Source organism: Callithrix jacchus, chromosome 7 (genome assembly GCF_049354715.1).
Source record: "Callithrix jacchus isolate 240 chromosome 7, calJac240_pri, whole genome shotgun sequence".
NCBI classification, from domain to species: domain Eukaryota; kingdom Metazoa; phylum Chordata; class Mammalia; order Primates; family Cebidae; genus Callithrix; species Callithrix jacchus.
The window spans coordinates 155313663-155333869 of NC_133508.1; positions in this window are offsets into that span (position 1 = coordinate 155313663).

Below are 20207 nucleotides of genomic sequence, written 5' to 3' on the forward strand. Positions count from 1 at the left end.
ACCCGCTTCGGTTTACCTCTTCAGATCATCCCTCACATCCTGCCTTCCTACGCTTAGCCCAGGAGTCGGTGAAACTCCAGGCCCCTCCACTGCCATGCCCAGCCCAGGCACGAAACCGAGCAGCCCTCCCAGTTTACCCCAAGTGAGGTCATGCGAAGGTGCCCCTACTGCCCCAACTTCTGCATGTGAACCTACCGGTATTGATCACGCAGAGTTTATGGCCAGGCAGCTCTGATTATCCACACAAAGGACAGTGGTATTGGCACACATCATTCACAACAGCAGATGATCACAAAATTAGGGCTTTGGGGAGTTGTCCTTGGAATGTCATTGGTGATTCTTTTTCATATAGATTTTGCCACTGTAGATTTACTTGAATTAAAATTAACTCATATTCTGTTTCATATCTACTCATTGTCGTAGGACTGAAGTAAGAAAATCTACTAGCAATTAAATTGACCAGAGATTTAAAAAAAATTTTTTTGGGGGACAATCTGCCTGGATGGAGCTGTATTTAAAACCACATTTAGGTTTTTCCTTTCTGTTTTAACATAGTAGCCTTTCCTCAAAACTAATATTCAACCTAAGGCCAAAGTACGCTTTCTTCAAACTTTTTCTGATCTTTTATAAAAGTCGTGTGTGCATGGGTATGCTGCTAGTGAAAGTGATTTTGCAAAGCACTCAAAACCTTCTCTTATTCAGTTGTAGCCACTTGAACGTCTGTCGGCTTCAAGTTACTTTCTGTCTTTGAAGGGAAACATGACCAGCTTCTTGCTCTTTGCGTTGCTGGCCCTACATCCCATCATTTCAGCTTGCTTCATTGTCACAACTACAAACATAAATGAAGCTTCACATTTTGACTGTTGACTTAAAGGCTTAGAGTCCCAGGAGGATACAGGTTTCTAATATATTAATTATAATCGCTAGTGTGTGTGTGTGTGTGTGTGTGTGTGTGTGCTTACTCATCTTTTATAATGCTTATGCCTGACTTAGAATATTGGCACATTTTATCAGAGGAATATATAATCACAAAGCCATACTGCTCCTACAGGTAAGAATTCAGTTTACGCATTTATGAAAGGGTCTATCCGTATGCATTCATGAATGGACCTCTTCTCTAAAAAGTATAAAATAGATGATTGTATTCTACAACTATGAGAGCCTTAAGGAACAGTATGTTTTTTCTCTTTCTGTTTCTCTCATTTTCATGGGGTCTCTACTGGCCTGCCTGTGGCAGTCTGTATGCTACATGTGATCCCAGAGTTTCTACCTGAGGAGGGAACAGGAAGTATCTACCTAGCCTGCAAAAAGACATGACTCTGGCAGCAAACCGCGGCGTGTAGCTCACCAGATACGTTTGTCAGGATGGAAATGTCAATTTGAGCTGATGTGCTTTCTGTTTTTATAACACAATTTAGGGAGGTGGAATGGTTGTCACAGTGTAGGAGTTTTATCAAGAGTTTTAAATTCAATAGAGAAGGAACCAGGAGGTACATACATAAGCAAGGAATGAGAAATTGAGTAAGAAACTGACACTTCCCTCTCATCCCTTACTGCAGAGATCTTTAAAGATCAGTGATGATAGCCCTAATTGCTAACATTTACGCCATGCAGAGATAACCAGAGTTGTTTTGTGATGAGAGGAGCCTGGTTTGTAACCAACTTCTTGCTTCGTGCCTGAGAGCAAAAGTGGCTTAGTCAGGTTCAGCTGCCACTTACTAGCCATGTGACCCTGGACAAGAGGCCCACCTCGTTACCTACAAAATGGGGTTCATCATGTGTCTATCCAGTAAGGTGACTGAATGGATTCTGGCTAACAATACATGTGAAGGGTTTAGCACAGTACCTAGCACATAGTAAGTGCCCGATAAAAGTTTACTTACTCTTCTGCTTAAGGATTTGAAAGCAGTTTACCTTGTTAAGTAGGCTAATCCACTTTGAATACTTTTCAACAAATGATCTCTTCACAAAACGTATACAAGTAAACTCCAGCCAAGCCAGTGAAAGTATGACAAATTCCATATTAGTGGTGACCTGAATAAATGAGGCATCGCTGTCTTCTAATATCTGTGTCAGTACTCCCCTCCTTTGGTACAGATAATTGAGAACCGAATTAGCCTAAATAAAATGTTAAAGTTGTAATGTCCAAGTGGAACTTGCTTAAGGAGTGAGTGTGGCTAGAAACTGGTCTGTAAAAATAGCTCTCACCCTGACATCACATCACTTGTTTCCAGGGGCGCCTTGAAGTCGTCCTGACAAACAGGCCTGCCCTCCTGCAGACCCAGGATTCTATTCTGCCTCACACATCCCCAGCACAACTGCCAGCTGAGTTCTAATTGCAGAATCTTCATTACCAGGGATGATTGAAACTATAAAAAGAACCCAGCTGAATTTTTCACATCCTGCTGGGTGAGCACAAGGACCGGCTCTCCTGTTCCTGCTCCCTCCCCCCAGCAATTATCCTTGGTACATGTGTGGTCTGGCTTCTGCAGGGAGCTCTGAGCACTTGATAGATGTTATCTTCCTTCTCTCCAAACCTCCCTCCACAGGAGGTGAGTTGATGGCCGTGACAAATATGCCTGGTCTTCCTCCACAGCTGTGGAGACAGGAGGTTCATTTCTTAACCTTCCCCATCTAAGTATCTTGTCCAAAGACACCTAGAACTGACAGATCAGAGAGAGATAAGAGTCATTTCTCCTAGCCCCAGGCCTTTGCCTTTGTAACAACCTATTATAACCTATGTGAAAATTCGCCTTTTTTGTCTTGTCCTTTCTTATTTCAGTCCATCAGCGAGCGTTTCTGAAGTACCTTCTGAGTGCTCAGTACAGCATTATAAAGTGAAGGGGGATATCCAGAAGCAAGAGGCCACCAGGGAATTTAAAATCTAGTTGGAAGGCAAATGCAGGGCTGTTCTTGGTTCTGTAGCTAATAAACTTTAAGAATCAAGGGAAAAAAATTATGTAAATTTTACATAAAATGTATGCAAAATAACTTTTTCTGTGTCAAAGAGAGAGAAAAAGAGCACATATATCTGTATATTTAGAAAGAAAAAGAAGTATCGGGAAGTACATGCATCAGAAAAGTGAATGGCAGCCATCTCTGAGACACCGTGTAACAAAATGATTGACAAGGTGGTCTCTGAAGACACAATGACACAATCTAGGTTTAAATCCCAGTTCTGCCCCTTACCATTACCTTGTGCATGCTGTGTTTCACCTCTCTATGTTTCAGTTTTCTAACTCTAAAATGGGATGGTAATTGTAGGATCTGCTAGGTTTATTGTGAGGATTAAATGGGATAATATAGACAGAGCAGTTAGCAGTGCCTGACATTTAAATTCTGCTCTATATATGTAACTGTTTCTAGTGATGAGATGTTCAAGGAGAGGGATAAGAGGGGAAGTCTTAGGGGAGGCAAGACTTGAACTGGTCCCTGGTGAATGGTGAAGACTAGGATAGTCAGAGGGGAGAGCCGGGGTATTCCGGGTTATGGAAACATCCTGAAGGAAGAGAGAGAAAGGAGTCTTGGCTGTTCTCCAAAAGAGAGAGTCTTGCGCATGAACTAAGAATAAGGTTGCATAAGGAGACAAGTGGAGACAGAAAGTTTCACTGCTTTCTCTTTTGCCCCAGCCCCTACTCATGGGCAGCCTCTCCCATCATCAACACCCCCCGTCAGATTGGTACATATGTTACAACTGATGAGTCTACCTAGGCACATCATTATCACGCAGTGCCTGTAGTTTAAATTGGGGTTTGCTTTTGGTGATGTCCATTCTGTGGGTTTGGATAAATGTCTAAGGACTGGTATCTAGATGGTCTGTTTTTTTTCACCTCCCTGATCCCCTTCCACAAAAAGAGACACAGCAATTACAAAACCAACAAGCGAAACCACTCGCAGATAGCATCTTGAACAAAGCCAGGTATCAAGGTACCTCTATGAACTCCAAAATATCAGAGCATGAGGCCAAAGCACCAAGTAAAATGACCTCACTGGTGTCAACCACAAACGGGAAGGAAGCAGAGGAAAGACAAAGAAGTAAGACAGTTCGAAGAGTCAGGGAAATCAGAGATGACCAATAAACACTTGGCCTCGAAAGGAGGGGACTCTACTAAGGGGATAAACTGCACAGACCCAGCTGAGCCTGGCGGGGGTCGACTCAGGCTCTAAATGGTGGTTTGCAGTTGGTCAACTTCCCTCTCAGGGGGATTCAAAATAGAGAAAACTTTTCAAATGATTTTGGCTGCCCCAACATTATTGAGAGATAGAAAAATTGACTTCCAGGTCAGTAGGGGGGTGGCATGTTCACTGTATGACTCTGGAAGTCTGCTGTGAGGAGGAGGGATGGACAGGAACAGAAAGGGATACCTCTGTGCCTCCTTCTGCCTTCCCATCAGGGGAGTACAACACCTATGGAAAAAGAAAACAACAAAACCCCAGCCAGTACCTAGGACAGAGCTATGAGGACTTAGATTTTGGGGGCAGAGTCGCCTTATGAAGAGGCAACAACCAGCAATGGTCAAACCCAGACTCTGATCCATTGACTCCCCTCATCCTCCTTACAATCAACAGAAATGACCCCAGTGAGAGGCTGAGATTAGGCTTCTTCCCTCTACGTCAAATGTCCTGTCAAATAGCTGATGCCTACGTGGCAAAATAAAATAACAGTGAAAAATACCAGATAACTGAGGAATGCAACAACTAAAAGAAAGATAATACCCTTCATCAATCCTACTAGGTGGGATAGATGATACAAAATTAAAATAGGCCGGGCATGGTGGCTGATGCCTGTAATCCCAGCACTGTGGGAGGCCAAGGCAGGTGAATCATTTAAGGTCGGGAGTTCAAGATCAGCCTGGCCAACATGGAAAACCCCATCTCTACCCAAAATATAAAAATCAGCTGGACATGGTGACACATGCCTATAATCCCAGCTACTCAGGAGGCTGAGGCAGAAGACTCACTTGAACCTGGGAGGCTGAGATTATAGTGAGCCGAGATTATGCCCCTGCACTCCCGCCTAGGCGACGGAGTGAGTTCCTGTCTCAAAAAATAATTAATTAATTAAAAATTAAAATAAGTATAACATAAACTATCAAAGAGAGATGATCGTATATCGTTAACACGAAGTAAATACAACCATTTTTTTAAAGAACCAAGTAAAAATACCAGGTAGAAAAAATATAATCGCCGAATCAAGGAACTCAAGTGAAGAGAGAAGCAGCAGAATATATTCAGAAAAATTTGAATTTGTGAACACAAAATTCAGTTCAGGAACTTCACAAAGTACCAGGAAGAAAAAAGTGAAAAAAAATTAGAATAAAAAGTTTAACATCCATGTAATAGAAGTCCTAGAAGGAAAGACCAAAAAAAAAAGGAAGTGTGGTAGATTGCAAGACTATGCTCGCCAGTGAATCCCAGCTCTTACAGTGCACAGTCAGTCCCATCTCGCATTCATGCTGAACTTGATCATTTGCCTTACTCTGACCAATGGGATGTGAATAAATGTGATGCAAACAAAGTATGTTAGGTACGTGTGCTTTGGGGTTGCGGTGAGATAGGTGATCGTGTCACTTACTTTGCCTAATGAGGTGTCAGTGAATTTGAAGCAAACAGGCTTAGTGAGCACTTGTGCCAAAAGCTGCTCTGACCATGTGACGAGGAGTACTACAGCCTTCTTGAGGATGAAAGATCACACGGAGACAGGGGCCTAGCTCCTCCTGTCTAGATGAATCTAGCCCCCTGGATTCTCTTCAGCCGAAAGCAGCCTCCCTAAACCTGTTCTTGTCTGCCACCCAACAAACTCTCAGAACCACAAGAAATAGCCAATGTTCTTTTAAGCCGCTAAGTGTTGGGTAATTTATTATGTATTTAGCAATAGATCATTGATATGGGAGATAATATATGAATAAAAAATAACCAAAAAATCCCAGAATAAAAGATTTTACACTGAAATAAATATTTTAGATAGAAAGACTAGCACGATAACAAAAGAACAAGAAGAAAAAAAGACAGAAACAAACCTCACTTAGGATTTATAGTATAATTCCAAAAGGCAATTCTACAATCTGCAGAAAGAGAATATATGACTTACAAAGTAACACAAATACAGTTGACATTACTTGTCACAATTGTGACATGGGAATAAGTCGTCAATGGAGTGCTATTTTCAAGGAGTAAAAATAAAAGAACTTCTAACCTAGAACTAAACTTTCCCATTTAAATGTGAAGATTCCATAAAGATATTCTTTTTTTTAGAAGGAGAGGAAGATAGAGAAAGAAAAAGAGGGAGAGAGAACAGGAATATTGCTTCATTCTAAAAATGGGTATTAATAATGGTTGATCAATATTTTGTGTATTTACAGTGGACAATGTATATTTTGTGTATTTAAAATGGAGAGCTCTATAAATATTTATTGAGTTTACTTGTTCTGGATCTGAGTTCAAATCTTGGACATCCTTATTAATTTTCTGTCTCATTGAGTCTAAATCTCATTATGGGTCTTATGTATCTGGGTGTTAAGATCTTTTATTGTTGCATTGATCCTTTTACCACTGTATCTTTGTTGCTTTGAAATCTATTTTATCAAATGTGAGAATTGCAACTCCTGCTTTTTGTTTATTTATTTTTGCTCTCCATTTGGTTGGTAAATTTTTCTCCAACCATTTGTTTTGAGTCTTTGTGTATCTTTGGATATACCGTTAGGTTTTGGCTGTATCTTTTGATTGGGGGATTTAGTAGATTTAAATTTAGGGTTACTGCCATTTGATGTTAACTGGCTATTTTATCCATTCGTTGATATAAATTCTTCTTTATGTTGATGCTCTTTACTTTTTGGTAGGCTCATTTTTAGAAAGGCTCATACTGGTTGTTCCTTTCTATGTATAATGCTTCTTAAGTATCTTCATAAAGATATTCTTAAGTAAAGAAGACTAAAGGAACTTTAACATGCAAGAGACACTCCCAAAAATACTCCTTGACCAAAATCTAATGAATTCACTCATCAACTCAAAAACTTAAATACAATAAAGAAAAACAAAACCAAAAGTGTTTTCTTCAAAAAGATTTATAAGATAGACAAACCTCTGGTAAGAGAATAAGAGAGAAAAAGTAAGATACAAATAAATAAGATATAGAATAAAAATGGAAAAGAACTAACAATATAATAGATTTTAAACATAATGAAAGAATATTATGAGGAATTATATACTAATAAATTTGATTACACAGATCAAATCGAGGCAAAACTTTCTCAAGCAAAATTATTGGAGTAAGAAGAAATAAAAAATTGGAACTAACTACAATAAATTGAAATAGTCATCAATAACTCTATCCCTAAATGTGCACACACACACACACACACACACACACCCCTCTTGCATACACACATGGCTAAAGCAAATTTTATGAAACTTTCAAGGAATACGCTCTCTCTCTAATTAAAGATGTTTCAGAAAAATTTAAAGAACTGAAAACTACCCAACTCATTTATATATAAATCAGGTTCCAAAATTGAAAGGATACAAAAAAGCATCCTGTATGCTAGCAAGAGCCAGCTGAAAAATATAATATAAAACAAAATACTATTTTCAATAACAACAAAGCAATAAAAGACCTAAGAATTAAAAAAAAAAAAGAACCTCATAGGAAAAATTTTAAAACTCTATTAAAGGACATAAATGTTTATGTACCAATAAAAAGACATACCATGTTCATGAATGCAGAAAGTTCAAAATTATAAAGAGGTAATTTCTCCTCCAACTTAATCTACCTAATGTAATTTTAATATTTTAAAATCTTAACATATACATGAAATAAAAGTTTATAAATAGCTTGCAGTCTTGAGAATAATGAGAACATGTCAAGAGGGAGAGATGACAAGAGAAATAGGGCAGAGCTCAGTGTGCCAGATATTATGTACAGAATATAAAGCTGTAATAATAAATATATTGATATGCTGGAGGAAAAACACATGAAGGTGGACTGGAGACAGATCAGCTGAACTCTCATATGATTGCAATAGTACGACCACAAGTGATGAGTCTCAGCATTATCTTGGTAAACTAGCAATGAGAACAGCACAGCAGGGGCAGCTATGAGATATATTTAATCAAAAGCCTGGAGGATTTCCTGACTGAATGGATATAGGGGTTAAGGAAGAGAAAAGATTGAGTGAGTCTGACAAGATGGATTAAGGACAGACTGTGCCAGATCACTTATATGAAGTTAATCTTAGAAAGGTTAAGTGTTGGGGCAGCATAGGGAATGAATCAGCAGAGGAAGAGGCCAATTACGCTAACTGGAGAAATACACATTAAACTGTTGCAATTGTCAGGTAGGGAATAAAGAACAGAACTAAAACTGTGGGAATTGGGATGGGAAGCGGGAATGCAGAGATGGGAGATATTTACAATGTTGAATCTAAATAACTTGGTACATTAGTTAAAGTGGATGGGAAAAGAGGAGAAGGGTTCAAGAAAGCTCTGAGTTTTCTAGCTTTGTTAGGAGGTAGGTGGTAGCAGCCTTCGTCAAGAAAATTCAGGGGTCACTGTTTCAGCCAGAAGTCAATTTAACTTTGAATATCCAAGTTTGGATGCTTCCTACACACGTACAGTGGGTAACTGGAAACGAAGCTCTGGAACTTTAGAGAGAGGTTAGGCCTGCAGATATAGAATCCAGCATCTGACCAGAGTTTGGGAAAGTAATTGAAGCCATGGATATGACCAATATTTCACAGTAAATGAACACAGAAGGTGAGAGTCATGTGGTCAAGGTCTGCCGGAGTCTGTGGTGTTAAGGCAGAACCCAGCCCTGCCTTGGGGAGGCACAGGGAATGCGAGGAAAAGTCAGAGCCACATTTGGCAACCGTCACATCACATCTGCTCTCTGTGGCGTGGTTTCCTCACTGACTATCAGACACATAAATATGTGTAGCATATCGAACAGATAAAGCCACTCTGTACTGATCTGCCTAAATATTTAGACAGAGCAAAGCAGTGACAGAAATGATTGAGAAATTGAAATTCCAGTCACGAAAGGTGATCAGCGAAACAGAGAACAGCTCTCATTTCAACCTCTCATCATCAGACCCATGGTTGACTTGTCACTTCCGGAATGAGGAAAGAATAGTTCAACAAATGTGGGAGGCTTTATAGATATCTGACGGCATGTGGGTTAGCCTTTAAATCTCCTTTGGTGAATTTTCTTCTGGTGGCATTCCGCCATTAAAGGTTAGACTGGGGAAGTGAGCAAAGGGCAGGGAATAGGTGCAGTTAAAAAGATATTGAATTTGGCACCAGAAGAGTGAGTTCAAGTCCCAGATCCACAGGTTACTATTGATGTGACATAACCTCCCTGAACCTCTTCTTAGCTCTAAAATAAGAATATTAATTCCTGACCTGCCTACCTCCCAGGGCAGGTGAGAGTCGATAGCTTATGTATGTCAGGAGTTTTTGAACTGTGTTATTCGGGCTGCTGGGCTCCTAACTGAGCCCTTAAGTGCCACAGCTACAAGGGGGATTGAGGGTAAGGGATATAACCAGAGGCAGTGCTTTGGCTCCCCCATGCCTGGCTATCCCAAAGAAGCCCCACTTTTATCCATATCTGCTGCTAAAAACATAGAGGGTAAATTCACTGCCCTGGATTAACGTCAGATGAGGCACGGAGGTGGGCGGATCATTTGAGGCCAGGAGTTCAAGACCAGCCTGGCTAACATGGTGAAACCCCGTGTCTACTAAAAATACATAAATTAGCCTGGCGTGGTGCCTCATGCCTGTAATCCCAACTACCTGAGACACTGAGGCAGGAGAATTGCTTGAAGCCAGGAGCCGGAGGTTGCAGTGAGTGGAGATCGTGCCACTGTGCTCCAACCTGGGTGACTCTGAGGAAAAAAAGAAAGGAAAGGAAAAGAAGGGGAGGGGAGGGGAGGGGGAGGGAGGAGAGGAGGAGGGAATGGGAAAGGAAAGGGGAAAGGGGAAGGGAAAGGAAAGGAAGGAAGGAAGGAGGGAGGGAGGAAAGAGAATTATTTGTGAACTGCAATTTTCTGGTACCCTCTCTCAACCTTCATTATCTGATAATTTAGAACTTGTTGTATGTGATTTCTATTATAATAAGTTGGCTCCTGGTACTATTCTAAATTACATCTCCTATAAGACCACAGATTTACTTATCTTGATTACATCTGTGGACTGGGTACTGAGTTGCCAGGTGAAGACTGCTCCCATCTTCTACCACTCCTGGTTTGATTGCAATGCCCCATCCTGCAGCCCAATAGAACTGCGGTGAAGATGCAATGTTCCAACGGTTCTCCACTGCAGAGATATCATTCAGGAGACCGAATCCCTGCTCAGTCCAGAGTTCCTGCGGAATAACTCAATTTCCCTCAAAGTTTTAGCACAGGTCGAGAGTGATGGCTCACCCCTGTAATCCCAGCACTTTAGGAGGCTGAGGCAGGCAGATTGCTTGAGCTCAGGAGTTTGTGACCAACCCGGGCAACACAGTGAAACCCCATCTCTACTAAAATACACACACACGCACACACACACACACAAATTAGCCAGGCGTGGCAGCATGCACCTGCAGTCCCAGCTACTCAGGAGGCTCTGGTGTGTCTTAACAGGGTTCCCAGGAGCTCAGGATCTCAATGGTCTGTAGTACAAGTAATGTCAAATGGTTTGGCAAAGAGAAAAATCAGATCTGCTCTAGATTTGCAGAGTGGCATAAATCCTGATCAAGACAGTGACCACAGGAGCTGGAGCTAGTTAATTTTCTTTTGTTTTTTTGGAGACAGAGTTTCGCTCATTACCCAGGCTGGAGTGCAATGGTGCAATCTCGGCTCACCGCAACCTCCGCCTCCTGGGTTCAGGCAATTCTCCTGCCTCAGCCTCCCGAGTAGCTGGGACTACAGGCACATGCCACCATGCCCAACTAATTTTTTGTATTTTTAGTAGAGACGGGGTTTCACCATGTTGACCAAGATGGTCTCAATCTCTTGACCTCGTGATCCACCCGCCTCGGCCTCCCAAAGTGCTGGGATTACAGGCTTGAGCCACCACGCCTGGCCTGCTAGTTAATTTTTATTTGTGTATAAGAATATCATAAGTTACCAATGAGTCTTTCCAATGAGTCTCTCCTTTATAGCAATAACACCCAAGAAATGGTAGTCAGAAAGAAAGGGAGCATTTAATTTAGGAAAACTCCTCAATTCGTAATTGTCTTAACTTCTGAAGACTGCAGGGCTTTCAGTCCGCATCTCTCCAGGCAGTAACTTTGTGGTCAACCCACTGTTTCCAAGGTCTGTTTCTACATTCTCCGGGTGTGTCACACAGGGTTTGTCTCTCCTCAAGTGTTGCTTTCTCTAATGCCACCTGGTCATCCAGCCAGGACGCTGGGAAGAAGCATGGCAGATTTTGTCGTTTCTTTCAAGCCAGGGAAAGGGAGGATTGGAAGTGTTTCCTAAAGTTGTGCTCAAGGCTTTGGTAGTTTCTAGCATTATAGGAAAATGAGAAAAGTTCTGGGTTTTGAAGTGTGGTGAGCAACAATGCCTTACGTAGGAGCTAAAGGGAAATTCCATAATCCTTCCTTCATTTGCCCCAAGCTGGAGTAGGAAGGAGGCAGACAGCCCTGTTGGCAGCTAGGAGAGCCATGGGCTTCCAGCTCCCATCAGCTTGCATCACGGAGGTTTGGAGTGAGGACAATGTAAACTGAATGGCGGAGCCCAGAGTACAGAGACTATACTGTCAGACCTCATTTGGAAATTTCTAGAACCTTACGAGGAGCTCCACTTGCTCCTTCAGATAATTTAAGAACACAAGAATTGCCAAATGAGCTCAAAACATGACCCATCCAGCCTAGAAGTTGCTTTATGATGAAAACCCCTGAAATGTGTTATGGCAGGGCTGGCTGCCCCAAAAGCCTCAAACCTCAGATGTTTTTAGCTGTTGAGAGTATTTCTAAGAACAAAGTCTCCATAATTTGGAAGAGCCCTTCTGTAGCATAGGCTGAGAAGGAAAACAGAAACTGGGAAGAGAACCAGTTATTTGTGGAAAATCTATGTGTACAAAGCCCTGTTCTTTTACCATAAGCACCTTTAAGACTCTCAATAATCCTGTGAATTAGGTAATATTACTGCCCATTTTCCAAAGAAAGAAACAGAGTATTGGAAAGGTCAGGCCCTGTGCCCAAGGCCACATCACTAATGAGAAGTAGACTGAGACCTTCCTCAGCCTTTGCGTTCAATGAACCCACCGCTCAATCCTAGGGGTTCTACCTCTTAAATAAGTCTCAAGTCAGTCTCCTCTTTGCCAGTTTCATTACCATGAGCTTCAATCCTTCACCGTTTCTGTTTTGACTATTGCAATGACCTTAACTGGGCTTCCTACATGTCTCACTACGCCGCTTTCCCCTTCCCTCCTTACCCTACGCCATCCCTCTCCACCCCCACATCATCCTTCACTCTGGCCATGTTTTGCCTGTACCACCCGATATAGACTGTCTTGGTAAAGACCTATTTCTTCCTTCAAGTCCCAGCTTATGGCATCACCTACTCTGTGAAGCTTGCCCTGATATCTCAGGCAGACTTAGACGCTCCTCCCCAGCGCAGGACCTTGCGCATGCGCCCTTCATAGCAGTGGTTACGCTGTAGCAGACTTGGCCCTTGAAGTGTATCTTCGCCATGCTGTGAACCTTTTGTAGACAGGGGCAAAGTCTCTTTTCATCCATTTATCCCCTGCACTTACAGTGTCTTGCCTACAGTAGGCACTCAATAAGAACTTGTTGAATAAAATGAATGAATGGAATGAGTGAAATTTTAAAATGCTCATTGAATCAAAGAAATAAGTAAATGAAATTTTAAGTACGTTATCTCCGACTCAAAAGCTACACTAATAAAAGAATCTTGAATCATTACTAGAATGTTAGATTTCTCTTGTAAACACAAAAGGAACTAGAAAATATAAGTACAGTAAAATTTGAATTTCAAACAGGTGAAATATTGTTACTTTAACTGCAAAAAGCACACATGGAAACAAAATACATTATATTTATGTAACACTTCATAGTTTTCGAAGTGTTATACTGTATTTCATTTGAACTTAACGGCAATTCAGTAGGGTAAAGCAGAGAAGGTGTTTATTATCCCAGTTTTTGAGATGAGGAAACTAAGCATCAGGGAGGTTAAGGTGACACACACCCAAAGTCACAAGGAGGCAGGGATCAGAACAGACCTCAAGAATTCTAAGTGCTAGTTCATCAGTCTTCTGTACCAGGTGACCTCTGGTAGCGGGCTCTGGTCATTCCATTGTCAGTGAAAAGGTACAATGATTATCATTTTCACGAAGTTCCCCCTCCTGACTACAGGCAAAAGGGTCCCAGCCATCTTAAGAGGCCAAAAGACTGAAGGCAGGCAATTCCTTCAGAGTCAAGACTCCATCCAATTCGACAAGTCTCAATCTTCCTAGCACACAGCTATCCCTATGATTGATTCGGGTGCTCCGTTGTCTCATGCTCTAGGTTCTTTTCTGAAGGTTGTGGCCAGAGGATATGTGGGGCAAAGTCAAGGCACGGGAGGAAGGAAGCGAGGCAGTGAGGAGAAACAGAGGCAGGCAGACCTGGGCTCAAAAGATAGTTCTGCATCCTTTCTTTTCCAGATAGAATCCAATTGCTCTAGCACCAGTTGTTGAAAACACTTTTCTTTCTCCATTGGGTGGCTACACCGCCTCTGTTGGAAATCACTTGACTGTATGTGTAAATGGTCTGTTCTCAGGCACGCTGTTATCATTTCAATGATTTCTTTCTTTGTTTCTCCTGATGCCACACGGTCTGGATAGTGTAGCTTTACAGTAAGTCTCGAAGCCAGGTAGTTTAAGTCCTCTAACTCGGTTCTCTTCAGCATTTCTGTAGGCATCCTGGGTTCTTTGCATATAAATCTAAGAGTCGGTTTGACAATTTGTACAAAAAACCCCAGTGAATCTATAGATCAGTATTGGAAGAAGTGACATCTTAACAATATTGAGTCTTCCAATCCATAAACATGGTGTATCTATCTACTTATGGAGGTCGTTCCAATTTTTCTCTTAGCATTGTTATTACTTTCCAGCGTAGAGATCTTGCACATTTTTTGTTAGATTTATTCCTAGGTGTTATATGTTTTTGCTGTTATTGAAAATAGAATTATAGGTTTTTAAAAATTATTTTTCAATTCTACTACAGCAAATGTGGATTTACCTTGGAGCTAATCCTGCCTAAGCTCCAGAGTTCTCCCTCGCAAAGGCCCTTTGCAAAACCTTCTCAGGTAACCTAGCAGCTTTATAATCATAATTTTGTATGATTTTCATTAAGTAGAGCCCTCCAAAATTGTAAACCATTCAGAGCACACAATACTTAGACTTGTCCTCTGCCTGACTGATAGTGATGTTCTTCTCTCTCTGAGAACCTGAGTCTTCCTATCTCTAAAATTGCAATAATCTTTTCTAGCTCCCAGGCTTATTTTTTCTAACGTGATAAAACACACACACAACAAAATTCACTGTTTTAACCATTTTAAAGGGTACAATTCAGTGACATCAGGCACATAATGTTGTGCAACCATTACCTCTATCTAGTTCCAGGACTTTTTTTATTCCCCCAAAAAGAAATCCTGTAACTATTAAGCAGACACTACCCATTCTCCCTTCCCACCCTACCCCTGGCAACAACTAATCTGCTCTATTCATGGATTCGCCTTTTCTAGATACTTCATATAAATGGAATCATATAATATGTGGCTTTTGTATATGGCTTCTTTCATTCGCATAATCCTTTCAAGATTCATCCATGTTGTAGCATGTATAATCATTTCGTTTGTTTTTACGACTGAGTAATATTCCGCTGCAATGTGCCACATTTTGTTTAACCGTTCATCTGTTGATGTACATTGTGGTTGTTTCCATCTTTCGGCTATTGTGAATACTGTTGCCATGAACATTGTGTGCAACTTTTCGTTTGGACACCTGTTTCCAATTCTTTTGGGTATACACCCAGGACTGGAACTGCTGGGTCATATGCTATTTCTATGTTTAACTTATTGAGGAAACACCAAACTGTTTTCACTCCTAGAGTTATTTTGAGAATCAAATGAGCCAACACATTTGTAAAGCTTTTAGTATAGTGCCTGGCACATAGCAGGAACTCGATAAATCATTACACAAAAATACAATTCAAATTATACACAAGTTATCAGCAATAGAGTACATCTGCTGTAAAATGTGTCATATGTTGGAGGGAACAACTAGTTCCTGCTCCTGATTTTTTGTGTGAAGTGACCTCCATTAGAATAACATTCCAAGCCTCTTGCTCCATCCCCTTCCTCATTCCTTTCAGAAAAGAGGAGTGATTTACCATCTGGAAGACCAAAGTAGGCCTGCTCTTGTCAGTCCATTTCACTCTTCCCTTGGGATCCACATGCTTGTAGGAAGCATGTATTCTAATTGACTCCACAATTCTGTGCCATAAAGTTTTAAGGAGTGCACCCCTCTATTGGAGGTCTGAGGCTGTTGCATTCAAAGATTGGCATGGCAGATGCCGTGGGTAAACTTATTCTGGGGGCACAGTACTAGTGAGTATATTTGCTAATGGAGCCAAACTGCCTTCTCTAAACACCTTCATTAACTTGGAGCTAACACTGCTTAAGCTCCAGAGTTCTCCCTCGCAAAGGCCCTTTGCAAAACCTTCTCAGGTAACCTAACAGCTTTATAATCATAATTTTATATGATTTTTATTAAGTAGGACCCTCCAAAATTGTAAACCATTCAGACCACACATACTTAGATTTGTCCTCTGCCTGCCTGATAGTAATGTTCTTCTCTCTCTGAGAACCTCAGTCTTCTCTAAACACCTTCATGAGTATGAAAGATTATATTTTGATTTACATCTGCCTGACCCCTGTGTATCTTACACAATTGGTTCTGTCAATGGGAAGGAAGGGATATTGTATATTGCTTCCCCCCACAAAAAAAAAACCCTGAATATAACCAGGTAAATTAACAAGGCTGCTTCAGTCCCCAAGTTCTTTTACTTCAAATCTAAGTAGGCTAAAAATCAAACCTTATATTGAAATCAAACATAATAAGTGACTATTTGTCTTTTTCAGAGAGTTTTTTTATTCTTTGATCTTGGAAAAGTTAAAATTAAAATCGAAAGGCACTGGGCTATTCTGTGGTGTTGTTATAGTAAACCATGCTATAGAAAGTGCTTTACCAGCAACTCTCCACTGTGGAGAGCCTTCATTTCAAAGTCCCTATATTCTTAAATTACCAGCCTTGAGATGGCATTTGTTTTCATTTTTGCACTTAATAGAGCATAATATCACATTCATTCTTTTTTCTCCTGGGGCAAGTGCAGAATTGATAGGTAGTGAACGTCTTCTTTTTAATTCAATTCAATAAACATTTACTGAGCACCTGCTATGTGCTAGGCACTGTGCCAGGTATTCTGCGGGAGAACAAAGTGTGTGTCCTTCAGTTTCATATGCAAACGGCTTTTAGTCTAGTGGCAAATGAAAAAAAGATACTTACATAAGTATAAGGCAAATTTTAGCTGATTTGGCTTTAAATGAGTTTCAGCCATTTGGTTTAGATGATTAAAATCTAATACATCTCTACAAAGGAAATTGGATTCAGAATTTTTATTTCATTACTATTCCCATGCTGGTTATCCTCCCTTCTGTCAGCCTAAATTTCTCTCTTCCTTTGGAAAATGACATGTTTTCTACAGTTCCACACATATCCCAACCTATTCAACTCGTTTATTAGCTTATTTTTTCTTTATAAACCAGTCAGTTAAGTAGCTTAATTGACTAATTTTTTGCTGCTATTATACTTTTCAGACAAGTAATAGGCAACATCAGGCTAGTGAATGAACAAATTAATGGATAAGTAGAATTCCAGACTGAAACTCAGAAAACGGAAATTCTAGTTTTATCTCAAATATATCCTTTAGACATTCCTTTCCCCAGAGTTACTTCTCAGGACTCAGGATCACACCGTCTACATTTATGTCTTTGTTAGGTAGATCGAAAGGAATGGAAAACAACAACATCTGGAGAATTTATGTCCAAGAAAACCCAGATATGAACATATTTCCATAGAGGGATATGTTGATCCATTCAATTCCCAAATGAAAGGTGGTTGTAGCGAAATGATTTAAATGGGGCTGTGAAGCCTTGAATCCTGGCTCTTTCCCCTGCTAGCTGTGTGACCCGGGACAAGTACGGTCACTCAGTTTCCTCATCTGTAAAATGAGGAAAAATCATACCGTCTGCTTCACAGATTTGTTTTGGGGGATAAAAGTGAGTTAATATTTGCAAAGTACTTAGACCGGTCCCTGGCACATGGTAAAAACTCTGGAACATCAGTTGAAATGCAGTCATGAATCTGGGATACAGAGAGAGGGCTAAAAAACAGAGTCCCCTAAAGGACATAAGAAGGCAGAATGAGGTGGAATGAAGCACAAAGAAAAAAGAAAGAGTGGGCTGAATGAAGAGAAAGTGGTAAACAAACACAAGGCAAGTGTTTGGCTCAGAGAAAGACAGTGACTCCATTGCAGAGGATAGAAAGAAAGGACCAAAACCCTTTTGTTTCCTGTTCTATATGACCACGTACAACTCACTTGACGTCTCTGTCCTCTGATACCTCCCCTGCAAAAAAGATGAGAGGCTGTAGAGAGTAGTGGTTAAACACATGCATTGCCATTGACTAGCTGTGTGACCTTGGGCAACTTACTTAACCTCTCTGGGTCTTAATTTCAACTGTTCCATAAGAATATTAACAGTACTAACATTGGGGAAAATAATACCCCAAGCATGATGCTTTGGCATGCTGAGTACTCTGAACTAAAGGAGATTGGAAACCTCAGAAGCAGCCTCAGAACCAAGATTTCTCCAACCTTCTGCCCTCCAGTTTCTTGCCCCTCTTTCTTCCCTGAAGTGTCATAGAAACCAGGGTTGGGCGCAGTGGCTCACAGCTGTAATCCCAGCACTTTGGGAGGCTGAGGTGGGTGGATCACAAGGTCAGGAAATCAAGACCATCCTGGCTAACACGGTGAAACCCCATCTCTACTAAAAAATACAAAAAAATTAGCCAGGCATGGTGGCACATGCCTGTAGTCCCAGCTACTTGGGAGGCTGAGGCAGGAGAATCACTTGAACCCGGGAGCTGGAGATTGCAGTGAGCCAAGATTGCACCACTGCACTCCAACCTGGGCAACAGAGTGAGACTCCATCTCAAAAACAAGAAACCAGAATTCCTCTTCCCCAAGGCAAGTCATAGAAACTAGAACACCTCCACCCCCAAAGAAAACCGTAAAACCTAGATATTTCTCTAACCTTCCCCTGCCTTTCTGTTTAGGAGCTGGTCATAAAGAAATTCTCTGACTTACTGTGTCTGATTATAGGTTATAAGACCCTCACTGCCGAGTGGTCCTGCCCCATGTCTGGGAAAAAGGAATGCAACACGGAGAGACCAAGAAGAATCCTAACAGGCAGGCCTTGCTGGGGCCCCTCAGTCTATTACCATTAGAGCTTACCTCTTTGGTTCAATCACACTTCTATGTGACTGACCATTCTTCATCGAATATAAGAATAAAAATGAATAGTTTTCCCTGGGTCTTTGGGTCATCATTTCTGAAAGCTCCTGTATCAGGAAAAACTTTGATTAAAGAAATCTGTTCTGTTTTCCTCTTGTTAACCTGTGTTTTGTTATCGAAGTGTCAGCCATCACCTATACAATGGTGAGGAAAGGTATCAAACACTCAAGAGGTCTCAGGATATCAGTTTGCATGTAAAAGCATGTTATAAACTTCAGAGGCCGTATTCTCATCAATATTAGAGATTATTACAGCCTTCAAATTTATTTACTGTTCTCCATTTAGAGAGCGAAATGGCCTAAACATTTTCGTTCTGTCTTCAACTGATTTTTAAAACAAATTGAGAATGTCGGTCAGTAGTGAGATTTCATAGCTTCTATCTCTCCTCTCTGTGGGCTGACTTCCTAGCTAATTCTCTCCCTCTGGATAGCTGTAAAAGCAAGAACTACTGCCAGGACAGCTCTTATCAAAATATTTTAGCACTTCTGCATCTGGTCCTGGCCATAAAATAGAAGCGAAGAAACACTTATGTAAAGCTTTCAGAGCTGTGAAGGAAAAAGAAAGCTTTTATATCATTGGATCTGGTTCATATATCTCCAGGACAGCAAGGAAAAAATAACTAAGATTTAAACCAAAAAGGCATTCAGTGAAAGAAACCTGAAGATATGACATGAGCACCAGCAACTAAGATAAACAAGAGAGCGAAAAAGAGTGAGTGATGTTGGGTGAATTACCTTTCCCCCGAGCTCTGTTCAGCTCTGGGTACCAAGTAAACTAATGAGCTGGGCCAGTGGGAGAACAAAATGATCTATGTGCTAACAAACAAGCTTCTGCCCCATCCTTCTCACCCTTGTCCGATTGCTGTGCTGGCAGCTCACATCCATACCAGTGGGTCCCAGGGTCCCGAAACCTCTTCCTCTCTGCAGCCAAGTTCTTTCTGTCCCAGCTCTTCTCATGATCCAATAGGAAATGGACAACAGAGACAGCATTCATTTACTATTTACTGGGCATCTACGGTGCTCCAGACACTAGGCTAGGATCTGGGGTATGCAATATAAAGCAGATGAAAGCCTCGCATTCAAGGAGCTGTCTTCGGTGATGGGAAAGAGAGCAGCAGTAAGATGTGGTGAGAACTGAGAAAGTGGATACCCTGAGTGCACAGATAGGGGAGTTACTGTTCTCTCTGAAGGAGGTGGGAAAGACAAAAGCCTTCACATAGGATATGATTCGTATCACTTTATAGATTAGGAAACCGGGGCCCAGTGTAATTAAGTCACTTATTCCAGGTAGCAAGACGCTGAATCTAATTCTTACTCCAAAGCCTCTGATCTTTCCAGTAACCTTGTTTTGCTGACATGACAGGATGATAATACTGGTGGGATTCAAAGGAAAGGGGAAAGGGTAGGTAGGAAACACCAGGTGAATTGTGAGTAGTTTCATGCGGGGTGTGGGGCGGGGGAGAGGGTAACTGAAAGTAACAGGAAGGAGTGAAGAGAGAGATTTTGTGAAGAAAGAGAGAAGGTGGCCGAGGCGGGTGGATCACGAGGTCAAGAGATCGAGATCATCCTGGTCAACGTGGTGAAACCCCATC